Genomic DNA, 14,892 nt, shown 5'->3' on the forward strand with positions numbered 1-14,892 from the left:
CCTCCATTTGATGGGATGCGTTGTTCAAAACCTGAATTCTCACCCATGGTAAGCATTAATTTTGCTCATAAAACTGAGAGCTACCACATCCATAGCGTGAACCATGCTAATCATGTATGAACTTACTTAAATGTCATCAACATGACGATGATTATCCCTGCTTTACAGATAAATAAAGGGACAGAAAGGTTATTTAAATTTAAGAGAAAGAGACAAGATTTGAACCAGTCCCTCCAGCAACAGCGCTGTTTCCTCTCTCTTGGTCTGAAGGATGAAGTTTGATCTGATCAAATATAGCATTCCAAGAAGGGGCACCTGCACCCCAATGTTCATAGTAGCAGTGTCCACAATAGCCAAACTGTGGAAGGAGCCAAGATGTCCTTCAACAGATGAACGGATAAAAAAGATGTGGTTTGTGTATACAATGGAATATTACTCACCTATCAAAAAGGATGACTATCATTTACATTGACATAAATGGAACTGAAGGGTACTATGCTAAGTGAAATAAGTCAATCAGAGAAAGAGAATTATCATATGTGGAATATACAGAATAGTGCAGAGGTCAAGAGGGGAAGGAGGGAAAACTGAAGGGAAAAAATGAGAGAGAGACAAACCATATGAAACCCTTGACTCTGAAAAACAAACTGAGGGTTGTAAAAGGGAGGCGGGTAGGGGACGGGGTAACTAGGTGATGGGCATTGAGGAGGGCATGCGATGGATGAGTACTGGGTAACTAATGAATCTCTATACCAAAAACAAATGATGCCCTATACATTGGCTAATTGAATTTAAACCAAAAAATATATATATAGCATTCCAATAAACTTTTTGTGGCATGTTTGATAATAGAGATATTGAGTATTTTAAAATTTCAGACAGTATTATAAGAGCTGGAAAATCTTGAATATAATTGCTCTGAGTTCACCAGAACCTGAGCTGATATAACCCCATGCACATTAATGGGAAAGTCGTTGCAAGGATTTGTGCTGTTCCCCATGTCAAATCAGGACTCAGACTAGGGCGTTATTTAGCTAGTGATAGTTCAAGTTAAAGATCCCAACTATTCTCTTATTAAAAATAGTATGAAATTATTAGAACATCATGAATGATTTTTACTATAAATTCACTGGCAAACAGTTTTAAACAGTTCAGTTACATTAGAGAATGAAAGGGTTATGGGTTACTATATTTTTTTAAGATTTTATTTATTTATTTGACAGACAGAGATCTCAAGTCGGCAGAGAGGCAGGCAGAAAGGGAGTGGGGGGTGGGCAGTGAAGCAGGCTCCCCACTGAGCAGAGTGCCCGATGCAGGGCTCGACCCCAGGACCCTGAGATCATGACCTGAGCCGAAGGCAGAGGCCCAACCCAACTTAGCTATGCAGGCACCTTGGATTACTAATTTTTATATGTTCATGTATTACCACATCAGTAATGGGTTTTATTTTCAACCTACTCCATGCCCCAATTATCAGGTTCCCTGTTAGTCAAACTTGTTTATGCTTATTAATTAGCTTTCACTCCTACAATGACCCCCACCAGTCCCATTAGTTCACTTACTTCATCTACACAGAACATTTCTAAAGATTTTCCTGAGAGTTCCGCTTTACCTATCCTCACTTTCACTGCCTACAAGGAGTTAAATCATTTCCCTCAAAATTCCTATCTAAAGCTCAGAATGCAACATTTGAAAATAGGATCTATGCAGATTTTTCTTCCTTTTTTTAAAAATGCAATTAGCTATTATACAGTGTATCATTAATTTCAGATGTAGATTTCAATAATTCATCAGTTGCATATAACACCCAATGCTCATTACGTCATGTGCCCTCCTCAATGCCCATTACCCAGTTACCCCATTCCCCCACTCACCTCCCCTCCAGCAACCCTCACTCTGTTTCCTAGAGTTGAGAGCCTCTCATGGTTTGTCTCCATCTCTGATTTTTTCCCATCCAGTTTTCCGTCCCTTCCCCTATGATCCTCTGTGCTGTTTCTTAAATGTGGAATATAAGAATCTATGCAGATTTAACTACTGAAGAGAAGGTCATGCGGGAGCAGACTCAGCCCTGAATCCAGTGACTGGTGTCCTTTTAAGAGGAAGGGACACAGAATCAGAGAGAAGCAGCTATGTGTCAACAGAGGTAGAGACTGGAGTGATGACAGCAACAAGTCAGGGGATCCCAAGGATTCCCATGAGCCACCAGAAGCTAGGAAAGACACCTGAAACCAGTTTCTCCCTTAGAGCCTCCAGAAGGAACCAATTCTACCAGCACCTTGATTTCAGATTTCTGGCCTGCCCAATTATAGTCAACCGATTTCTGTTGTTTTTAGCCATCCAGTTTGGAACAATTTTTTACCAGCAGCTCTGGGAAACTAATACTCTTCCCTTAACACCTATGGTCTAACAGTAGTTCCCACATCATAATGTGTATCCAGAATCACCTAAAAATTAAAAAAAAAAAAACACAACTTGCTGAATCACAGAAGTGAGCCCCAGCCCAAGTTTGAGCTGTTCAGAGTTTCAAGGTCTGAGATGGGGTCTGAGAATGTGCAGGTCTAACAAATACCCAGTGATGCTGATATTGCTGGTCTGGGGACCATATTTTGAGAACGACTAGGTCTATACTATCCATTTTAGCACTTAATTGCGTTCAGTTTAGAACTTCATTACATCACATCTTACATCATGTTCATAATCAGTTCATAAACACAAGGTCTGACTTCTCAGTGATCCCATGAGTGCCACAAAATCCACACTTTAACCTACTTTTATTTACCCACAGGGCATAGTGGTGGCTGGCACACTGCTCTGTTGCATAGTCTAAGCATAATTGTTGAGAGCACCAACTTTATGCACTTCAATCCCATTTGCTCATTGGCACAATGGGGTTACTGGTTTATAAAAGGAATTTTTGTTAACATCAATGAGACAGTATGTGGATGGCCTAGATTCTAGAGTGTGTGCAACCAGTGTTGAGTGCTACTGTTTTTGAACATTGTTTTTATTAATCCAAAAAGCTGGCTACGTCTAGGTGGACTCCTACGAAACCGTGAAGATGCCAAGAGTTGAAATCCAGAACCTGTCAGAAGTCTCAACTCAAGATGTTAGGGACTTTGTGCACATCATTCAGCCAGAGACAGCCTCAAGGAGGAAAGTCCCCTCACAAACAGGAATATGGTGGAAGTTCTGATACTGATATGCCCTAGGTAAGAATCAAGTGAGCTGTTGGTCCAAGCTTCACTGACCCAATTATTCCAGCTCTTTCCTGGTTCCTTCATAACAAAACCGTTCCTTACATCCCAGTTTCAGAATCTCAGCTCCTGATTACTCTTCCCACCCTCGCTTCATCTCAGCCTCTGCTTTGGTTCCTTACCCAAAATCAAGGTCTTCCCAAGTCTGTATTTCCATTATTTTATCCGATTTCCTGGGAGTGAGTCGTCAGTATTTCCCAGAAGCCAAATGTCCAACTCCCCTAATCTCTGCCTCCTACCTACACAGGTACCTCCTCTGGTGCCAACTACTCATGGCTTAAACCTCTTACTCCATGGTCCTGCTTACCCCAGTTCATCCCACCCGGCCCTCTATGTTCTCTAAGCCTTGTGATGGGAGGGGCCAGAGTTCAGGGTCTAATTGGAAAAGAAGAATAAGAATTAAAAGTCAAAAGGAAGGCAGAGGCAGGGTCCTAGAACCCACCAAGAAGAAAGTGTGCTGGGAGCAAGCAAGAAGAAAGAGAAGGTATGAGAAGAGTAAGACAAGAGAGAGAAGGCCCCCAGCCATAATCATGACATTTGACAAGAGCAAAGCTAGCGTCACAGTCACCAAATGTCCAGGCTTCCAGCATCAACAGGGTAGGAAAGTCTTTCCTCAATCATAAAGCTGTTATTTCCCCCAACCCACCCACACCACCCAAAGATAAGGATATACTGGTTGGAAATGGCTCATTAGAGCAAATGGAGACCTTCTTGTTACCTTTTTTGTTTTGGGGTTTTTGTTTTGTTTTGTTTTGTTTTGTTTTTGTCAGGGGCCACTGGAAGTATAGGAACATTCATGCTGCAAGATACTAGGTCACACATCCATCACAGTAGAGGTAGTCAATAAGACAAAAATTTTGAAGGCAACGCGCAGCACAAAATGAGGGTGTAGATAATCCCCTGAATAAAGGCGGTATTCACCTTCAGAACCAAATGCTGTCCACTGAACTAGGCAAGTAATATTGAAAAAGGTCACAGAGGAGAATTCCATGTCAGGTATGAAGGGCAGGAGACAAGAGTCCGCTTTGTTCAGCTTTCCCTTTAAAGCCAGCAAGAAGGCAGGTGGATTTCCACACACTCCAACACCAGCGCCACTCCCTTTCCTATTGTCATCCTGATGGGAGTTGACTTGTCCCTTCCCTCATGAACACTAAAGAGGAACCTCAGTGAGCAAGCACCTACTCTGGGACAGCAGCTAAAGAGCCCAGCACCAAAGAATCTGTGTTGGTGAAGGAAGTAGTGCATCGATCTACATCCAACCCAAACATCTCTTTGCAGATGGGTAACAAACTGAACACAGGTAGCTTTGCTTTCATGAAAGCTGGTCAAGAAAGGGGACAAAAATTTTTTAAAAAAACTGTTTAATACTGCCCATTTGATAACATGTGCTGAGAAGACAGACAAGAAGAAGAATGTTAGGATGTGCTCAACACAGCCTGATCCTCCTTAGCCGGAGAGAAAATTGTTGAAAATTCTCCCCAACACCCAAGTCACACTGCTGATTGATACCCTGTATCAAAGTGGGGTGTGATTTAAGTCTCCGTGAACTTAATTAGCCGGTGATTTCCACTGGCTCAGTTCCTTTGTTTTCCAATTGAGCAACTTTACAGATGGTTATGTTTCTTGTATGACTTGCAAGGTAAGGGGATCAGCCTTTTCTTTAAATAGAACCCCGGACTTTCTCCAGGACATAGGTATTCTTTTAGGATGTGCCTAAAGCATGGAACCTAAAACCAAAACCAGAGAAGGGTAAGACTGAGAGAAAGAGATGACACTGCTGGTTCCAGCTGTAACATAATCTGAAGGACACTTTTCAACTCAAAAAGAAAAAAAAATTGAGAGAATAAGCCTTAGATTTAATATAGATTATAATGTCACTTTGTGACATTATAATGGTACGCACTCTGCCTTGGTTTTCTAAGCAGTAACTTTGGTTTATTAACTTCACTCATATCTGGGTTGAAAGTTATTGACTCTACAATAAAAACAATTGTCTGTAGAAATGTTTCTTTTTACCTTAGAGATCCCATCTAACTCCTGAGGAATATGTAAAGCCCTTTGCAGACAGGGCCATGGACATGTGCTAATCACCATCATTCACAAAAGGACCTATTAAGTAGCCAGTCCAACACAGATGCAGGAACCTGCCCTCCAGGTACTTAACCCAGTATTACTCAACAGTGTTCCTATAACCTCCAGTGAGTAAATCCATGAAATGTCCTGGGCATTCACCAAGTTCCAAACGAATAGAGATGGGGCTCCTTCATTCATTCATGATCTCTAGAACCTCAGATACAGTTCAGTGCATTAGATCTTAATATATAGAAATGAAAACTATGCAGATGTGTTCAGTGGATTCAGGCAGGGTTATGGGGCTAGCATAAAGGGCACTCAAGAGGAGATTAATTGAACGGGAACGTGGATCAGTCCAATCGAGCTTCAGTTAGTCTGAAGTCCACAGCTTCGTATTCTTTCAGATCAACATGGAAACTAGCCAGTGCAAAACAAGAGAATGCAGAGTGAAATCTCTAATACAACTGCTTCCAAAACCCTGTGAGCAGTAAAATTTAGGGAAATGCTATTCCAAGTGCCAGTCTCCAAGGGGTTTGTTACCCATCTGCAAAGAGATGTTTGGGTTGGATGTAGATCGATGCACCGCTTCCTTCACCAAAAAGGTTTTTGGGTTTTTTTGTCCACTCTTGCCAAAACACAAAATGTTATCTGACCTAAACCTCCAGCCTATGATATACTTGATTTGCATGGTAAGACAAGCTCTTTATGTCATTAAGAATGGCTAACAGTTTAGAGACCTCCGCTGATCCTAAGACCACACCTTGGGCAGAAATGGTTTAAGAAATTAGACTCTGGAGTCAAGGGAACTTGGGATTAAATCTGTACCTTTTTGTTTGTTTGTTTGTTTTTGTTTTTGTTTTGTTTTTAAGATTTTATTTATTTATTTGACAGAGAGAGATCACAAGTAGGCAGAGAGGCAGGCAGAGAGAGAGAGAGAGAGGGAAGCAGGCTCCCCGCTGAGCAAAGAGCCCAATGCAGGACTCGATCCCAGGACCCTGAGATCATGACCTGAGCCGAAGGCAATGGCTTAACCCACTGAGCCACCCAGGCATCCTTAAATCTGTACCTTTGGTCTTCTGAAATAAATAATACATATGTTAGTTTAAAAAATAAAAATTGTTTTAAAAATTTAAAATATCATCCAAAAAAAAAATCCATACCCTTGGGCAAATAATTTGCCCCGCCTCAATCTACTTATTTGTACAATGGAGATAACAATACCACCTACCTCATTAGGTCATCATGAGCATCAAATGATGAAGTGTCTAAAACATGTAACATAGAGCCTGGGATATGATCAACAATAGCAGAATGCTACTGTACCTTATAGTTTGGGTCCTTAACATTCCCCTCTTATATGGAATGCTCAGTTAGAAAGAAATGCAGAGGTCATAGTATCCCACCAAGAAAGAAAGAAAGAAAGAAAGAAAGAAAGAAAGAAAGAAAGAAAGGAAGGAAGGAAGGAAGGAAGGAAGGAAGGAAGGAAGAAAGGAAGAAAGAAAGAAAGGAAGAAAGAAATGGATGGAGGGAGGGAGGGAGAAAGAAAGAAGAAAGAATAGAAAAATGAATTATTTCTCATGACTTTTGCTGCTTGCTGCACAGAGCAACAGATAAACAGACTATACAGTTTAGAGAAAATACGACTAAATGTCCCAATTCCCAGGCTCTACTTCTGACTTACTACTGAGACCCCTGAGATCATTCATTTCATTCCCTGTGCCCCAACTTCCTCATCTTTTAAACTAAAAAAAAGTAAAAGAGGGATAATGTTTCAGTAAGAACATTACCATGGCTGCGTATGTCCGAGTCATGCCATCAGATAGAACTGTGACTTGTAAAAGCACAGTACTTGAAGACAGTTGGAAAGGGGGAAGGAGGATCCCCCTGCACGTCAAGAGCGCTTCAGATCTCTGAAAGGGCCTGCAGGGCGGGGAATTCCTGGCCCAGAGCCACCCATTGGCAAGCTCCTTCAACCACAACCACTTGCCAGGCACTGGACCTTCCACCCCACCCCCCATCCCCACCCCCACCGAACAGCCCAAGAGCTGTGAAAGCCATCCCCAGGCTATGTCAGTGCAGATCAACTTCCCCGGCTGCCTCCAGGAACCCACGCTGTAAGTTAATTACCCATTGTGAAAAAGTCATTTATCCTCGAATCCCTGAGCTCAGAGCCCTTTCAGGTTGGTGCCCTCTCGTTTATTTTGAACCTTGTTGCTTCTAATTGGTTGTGGCATCCACCTTCTCTGTATGCCACAGATCGTTGTCCCTTGCTTGCATCTTCCTGGATTTCCTTCTTTGTTCTCATATTTGTTATTTCTGGGACTTCAGGCAGCCTTGTGGCCTTCGGACGGTAGGAGAAAAGTTAAAATGTCAGCCAGTGAGAAAGAAAGAGAGAGACACACAGCTTGATGGGCAGACCTGTCTGTAAGGATACCGACCTGATTTGGAACCACTCCCTGGGCAGGGAGGACACAGAATATTCAGATAAGGAACAAGAACCAGAATGGAGTTCTAGCCTAGGGAGAACTTGGTATCAGCAGACATTAGAAGTGGTCTAGGTCAAATTTCTATGTGTAAATAATAATAATAACAGCAGCAACAACAACTGGGATAAGCTTTCTCTTTAGGGCCTTTAGTCCTTGCTGCATAGGACAGAATCCAAATATTATGGACTGGGAAGGAACAATAATTAGACCCGTGCCTCTTTAAGATGCACAGTCTAATTCAGTAGGTCTAGGGTGAGAGCAGAGATTCTGAATTTTTAACCAACTCCCAGGCAATGTCAGTGCAGCTGGGTTCTAACTAAGCAGGATAGACTAAAATGGAGAATCTGTGAGCAAGGAACAGGAGAGACTGATAGGCTGAAGGGCCATCGGATTCAAGGACAATGACCTTAAAGAAGTGTATACACCTGCAACAAGGGCTCAAGGAAGCTGACTTCATGTGAGGCGTCCATGCTGTAAGCCAGAGTCTCTGAATATGAACCTGGGAGAATTGCTTCTGCCCCATCAGGTTTGTAATCCAGTACTAGACTCTAACTTTAATCCACCGATAGACAACAGCGGAGAATGGCAGGATTACAAAGACAAGAACTCAAACACCCAAGGTCAGCAACACCTTCAAAGCTGAACGGTTTTCCCTGCTATCTTGTCCATCATTCCTGCAGCCAGGGTCATGGTTGATTCCTCCAGCTGGAGGACCACAGGCTGCCCCCAGCTCCTCTCCGATCTCCAAGCTTCTTCCCTTCTTCCCTGCCTCCAGCTCACTCTCCCTCAGCAGCCAGGAGAAGACTCTCTGCTTTTGCTTTTATTTTAAGAAAACCAGAATGCCACTTCCGCCCAAGAGAAAGAGACAGAGTGGATCGACCCTCCTACTTGGAACAAAGCTTCAGGAAACAACAGGTTTGACGACACTGAACATCATGCCATGGAAGGGTGATCCCTTAGAGACACGAGCGCCCATGAGGCCAGTCCTGTGGTTTCCTGAGCTAATTGTGTCAGACCGTTTCCAGGCAGGTGCTCCCAGAGGGGGACCCACGCAGAGCCCGATGGACTCTCTGAGTGGAGACAGAACAGAGTCTGGAGAGACCAAGGCAGCAGAAGTAGAAAGCCAAGAGCCACCCAGGCCAAGAGCCTGGATTTCCGTACCAAGACTCCTTCAAGCATTTCAGCAGAGTACCAAACAGCAAGTATATAGGAGCATACTACCTGCGGCCAAATAAAAAGCCACCCGAAAGGATTAAGGAACATTTCCCTGGGTCAATCACCTGGGAATCTGGCCTATCCCAGAAAGAGCGAACCTGAAACTGTGGGGTGTGGCCAGACTGCTGTGTTTCAACAAGTTCTCCAGGTAATAGGCTGACATACATCCAGTTTTGAAAATGACTGCCCTCACACAGTGGTTCCTGACCCTGGCTGAGTCTTAGGAGATCAGTCAAATGCTTTTAAAAATCATGGTGCAAAAATAAATAAATAAATAAAATAAAAATCATGGTGCCTCGGCCCCATCTAGAGAACAATTAAGTTGATCTGACTTCCAGAGCCGAGAATCTGCATTTCTAACAAGATTTGTGAGGCTGAAGCTGCTGGTCCCGGAATCATTCTTTGAGAACTATGGTCTAGTGTCTGACAACGGGTGAAGGCTTCCTTTGGTAGCCAAGTGGCTGTCACTGGGGAGACCACAAATGGCACAGCTAGGAAATCAGGTAGAATCTGACAGATTGCCTCAAACCACTCCAGTGATGGGGAAATAACTACTTTGTGAAATATCCTACCTGGGGATAACTCCAGTTAGTAAGATTTTCTTGCATGCTGGGCCAAAATCTTGCTTCCTAGAGCCTTTCTGTTTTTAATCCTTATTAAGTTCTCTTCCCTTTTCTGACTTCACTTTTCTTCTCCCTTTGAAGGGATTAAACTCGGTTACCGAGCTGTGGTTAACCACCTTCAGTAAAATGATGCTACTTGATTTGTCCAGTTTCTTAATATCCTGGATCTATCAGGACTGTAACACTCCAACTTCCTTGTGCCTGACATCACAAAGGAACCTGAGGAGAAGGGACATTTGGTCTCCCACCCCCAGAGCCTCTGATTCGGTTGTCTGCAGTGGGTGCCAGATATCTGCATTTTCATGAACACCCAGAGCACTTCTGATGCTCTAGGCCACATCCTGGGACCCACAACCTGAGGAGCTTTCTCTCTAGCTCAGCATCCAATGAAGCATTATTTCCGTAATGAATCCTTTCCGTGATTTTTCAGCAAATCACTCCTGCCACATCCTAAGAACTTGCATTCTGAACGCTGAAAATTCTGCAAACACCTCCAGGTAGTTCTGCCAATGAGGGCCCCTGCTGTTTCCAGGTGGCCTGGGTGTCAGGGTTACTGCTGAGCTTTGCAAACACCAAAGGTCTCCCACCACTAGGGAAGGCCAGGCCCCCTCTTACCCCACTGGCCAGAAATAAGTGCCTTGTGGCCCAGTACGCTCGCCACCTGATGGAAATCCTGTTTATCTCCCAACCTTTTTCGAATGCCCCCCCCCACCCCATTTTTCTCCTAGTGATTATCCCTCTTTGTCTTTGGTCAATAGCTACTGTTTGGGGAGCCTCTCTTATTTGAGTAGAGTTGACACACAATGTTACATCAGTTGCAGGTGTACAACATATCAACTTCTCTAGATGTTACGGTATATGCTGAGAGTGTAGCTACAATCCGTCACTAAACAAGGCTATTTACAGTATCATTGATGGTATGCCCTATGATGTGCCCTTTTTTCCCATGACTTATTCATTCTGTAACTGGAAGCCTGTATTTCCCACTCCCCTTCACCCATTTTGCACGCCCCCCATCCCTTTCCCTCTGGCAGCTATCAGTTTATTCTGTTTCTATAGCTCTGGTTTGGACTTCTGTTTTATTTTTCATTGTTTTTTGGCTTTTTTCTGTTTCTGGAGCCTCTATGTCAACAGTTGGTACCATGTTAAGAACATTCCATGTCCTATCTCATTTAGCCTCAAGGATCACCTGGGAGTTCAGGATTGTTTTTACAATTTGGGGAGAACAGAATTCACTGCTGTGGCTGAAAGGAAGAATCCAGAGCTAATATTCAGAATAGGTCAAACACACAGGCGTCAGACAAAGAAAGCACAGGCTACCCCAGGTTTTGTGGGAGTGCCTGTGTCCTAGAGCAAGGTAGGGGTATAAATTCCATGGGAACATTTGAGGACCTAAAGCAGGAACAAGGAAAAAGGCAGTGGTTATGGATCCCTGAGGCTTTGACTGGGTCTTATCTTGACTCTCTCATCCTTCCCCATTCACGGCCCCATCTGTAGCAGCCGGCCCCAGGGCCTTGTCTCCTGCTTGCTAACCTACAGAACACTCAGCCTTCCAGCAAAAGGTTCATCCACAGGTGGTTCACTTACTTGGCACCAGAGAGGGCAGCCTGGGTAGCAGGAATCAACCACAGGCACTCAGGGACTTGATTCTCCCCAACAGCTCACCTGGTCCAAGTGAGAGCAGAGAATGGAGACATTCAGCAGAAGAGCCTTCCATCAGCTCCCCTGTCAGAAAGTCAAGACTGTGCTGAGCAGAGCATCACTTGGCTTTCAGCTACAGCATTTCAGCTTCCTTTAAGCACTGGTTAATGACTCATTCAGCTTACTCAGGGTGGTGAGAGCCCAGACTCAGAGAAATTTAGCTCTAATTCTAGCAATCACTGTCACTGAGGTAGTTAACGTCTCATTCACTACAAGTGGAGTTCTCAGACCTTCCAAGAATCCTGTTTTTCTGGGAAGCCCTAGGAACTATGGATCAGAGAACTTCTATTCACAAAGCATTCAGAACGTGTGAACGCATTCAATCGTTTCTTCCAAGTGGCAAATATTAGCGTATTTTGTATGGGAGGGAAAACATCTAAAGGCAAAGCTATCTCTGTACTCAAGGCAGATTTCAAATGTCTACAGAGCAGTGTTGATAGTACCATGGGTGAAGCCATGGTCAGTTTAAAACGTTTCCCTGAAAGGTAACTTTATAGTCTCAGCTTAGCGAAGGGAAAGATACTGTTGGCATACTGCAAACATGACTTCATACTCAAGACCTACTTATAGGATTTTGGGCAACTACCCTAATTCATGTTCCAGGTCTCTAAATTTCCAGGTCCCGTGAATTTTAAATCTTCTTAAAACCATAGCAAAGCTCATGTCAACTGCTTGAGTGTAAACAGTGAATAGCACTTAGATTTTGCCATGATGTGTTTTCTGATTAACACTTAAGAGAGTCATGTTCTCTAGAGAAACAGACCCAGTGGGATATCCAAATGGAGACAGATGATGTCTATCTGAAGAAATTTATTATAGGAACTATGGCTTGTGCAGTTTGGGAGGCTGAGAAGGGCCATGATTGGCAGGCCGCAAGCTGGAAAACCCAGAAGGCCAGTGATATAATTCAATACAAGTCTGAAGGCCTGAGAACAACAGGCCGGCTGATGGTCTGAGTACTAGCCTAAGTGGGAAGATCTGAGAACCAGGCACACAGAGGTCTGAAGGTGAAAGTTGGAGACGTCAACTCAAGTGAGAGAGACCATTTGCCTTTCTGCTCCTTTTTGTTCCATTGGGGCCCTCCATGGATTGGATGCTGGTCACCCACATAGATGAAAGCACATGCTTTTCTCAAGCTCATGCTTGTGGTACTCTAATTAAGAGACACCCTCAAAGACCCAGCCAGAACTGTTATCTCACCAGCAACCTGGGCTCAGTCAAGCTGAACATGAAATTAATCATTATAGGATGAGGCTTTCCTTATTGGTCTTATTGCCCACAAGCCCATGTAAAGAACACAGCCCTGCCCCCAGTCCTTTGTGATGGGGCAGTCATACAGGTGATCTACTACTCCCATCACCATCTTCCAGTGACTCTGGTTGGAGCAGGGTGACACCTATGTCCCAATGCAGCCAACTCCTGTGCTGGCTGATGGTGCTGAATTCTCAGGGGAATGGAACCTTCTGGCCCATCTCAGGAATTTGAAACAGGGAACAAAGAGAGGATGATAATACTATTACAAGCAAAAATAAGTAACTAAAAGAGAGTGGCAGAAACCATGAGGTGATTGGAGGTGAAGAGAAAGCATAGCAGGTTTGGAACACAAACAGGAGAGGCAGGAGGTACCCTCAGCAGTGATGTCTAACAGAGCTGGGTCAGTGATGCACTGCTGTAGGGCTCGTCCATTCATGCCTGCTGTCCCCAGCAACACGGCTGTCGTAGACCTGGTTCCTGTCTCTGAGAAGCCAGATCATACCATGGTTCCTTGCACTGCATTCCTGGGAAATCCCATTCCTTTATGGCCACGTGTCTTCTTCCCCCAGCTGAGTTTCTAGGAGTCTCCAGATCTTCAAACTAGAAGAACTTAACTCCTGTAATACTAAACACCAGAGTCTGTGGGAACCTGTGCAGGTGCTAATGGAACACATATTGTAAGAGGGGTTTACATCAGTCATAACCGCAGGGACCCCTTCAAATCCCAGCCATTTTGCTAGAAGTCTTCACAACTTCATTCAGGTAAGATAGAATCTTTGTGATCTCCACACTATTATTTCCTCCCTGGTGGCAGGTTGGACTTGTCTAGGGAGCCTGGACACAATTCAAAGAAGGGAGGCACCCACTTGCATATTAGTCATACCAGAACTTCAACTTATTCCCTTTTCTCCAGATTGCATCAGGCCCTTAAAAAATAATAATAATAATCAAGGGAAGGGGCCCTTAATGATCTTTTTTCTCCTCTTAGTTTAATGCAGGCAGCAAGGGAGAGGAGAATTCGTGGACTAAGCAAGTTGCCGGAATAGCTGTTAAAGTGATGTGTGGAGGGGACAGCAGCAAAACCTGCTTAGTACTCAGAAACACCTGCTGGGAAATATTTTTTCTGCATGGGTTGCAAACAGTATTAAAACAATTTCTTGCCTTTAGCAGAAGAGGAGGGGTGCCAGGGGCGGCTGTTTCTGTCGGCCAGCATCATGGAACAAGACCAGAGAGAATTAAGAAATCAGCAAGAGGTGGGGCGAGGAAGCTGGGGGTCTCTGGCTATGCCAGGCCCTAGAATGCTGTCAAATTGACCCTTATTCTGCAGCTCTTCAGGGAGTTTCTGGCTCAGGCCATCAGTTCCCACTTGGTCGCCCTCGTTTTGGAGTCTTGGGGGACTTCAGAGTGCTCTCTCAGCCTCAATTCCCTATAGCTGGTGTGGCAAAGGCATTTTCTTATGTGCTGAGGGCTAGGCAAGACATGCACAGCTCCCCCTTCTCTGGGGAGGTCAAGAGCTAACATTCCCCCTTCTGTCTACATTCCTTCTGCCCTAGTTTGGGTTCCAAGCATCTCTCAGCAGAATTATTCAAGTGGCCACCTACCAGGTCTCTCTACCTCTGGTTTCTCTCCTCCTCCCCTCTGTCCTCCACACCAGTGCCATCAACCTCTAAAATGAAAGCAATCCAATCTGGCCAAAGCCCTGCAACATCTATGGGTTTCTTTCAGCCACAGAATGCAGTCCTCAGCTCTCAGCCCTGCTTACCACCATCTGACCCCAAGTCACCAATTCATCTTTAAATCTTCCATTAAGCTCATACCATCAATCTATGCTCAGAAGCTCATGTTTCCCTAAGCCTTCCGTGAGCCCCTCTCTCCATGCCTTTCTTCTTGCTATTTGTTGTCTCAGGAGAGCCCTTTCTTGCCTACAGGATTCTAAATTCCAAGCCCCAGGAAACTGAAGGAATGATGACATCGTGGATATAAATAGGATATCTGGAAAGGAAAACAACCAGTTCAGACTCCATAACGTCAGGTTTGAGGTGGTATCAGGGCCTCCAAAAAAAATATTCAAGAGACCAGAAACATATTCAGCAGATCCAAAAAGGAGAATCAAAGCCAGTGGGTTAGATTTAGGAGTCATTGACTAGAAGACAATAAGTAGTTATACAATAAACTATTGTGTTCTCTAAGGGAAGAGGTGCTTTTGAGATGGTTCGTCGCTCCACCGTGCAGATCCTTTCTGGTAAGCAAATGTCTCATTTCATGTATTTTTCCTTTCAAAATTTC

Source organism: Mustela erminea, chromosome 3 (assembly GCF_009829155.1).
Source record: "Mustela erminea isolate mMusErm1 chromosome 3, mMusErm1.Pri, whole genome shotgun sequence".
Taxonomy (NCBI): Eukaryota; Metazoa; Chordata; class Mammalia; order Carnivora; family Mustelidae; genus Mustela; species Mustela erminea.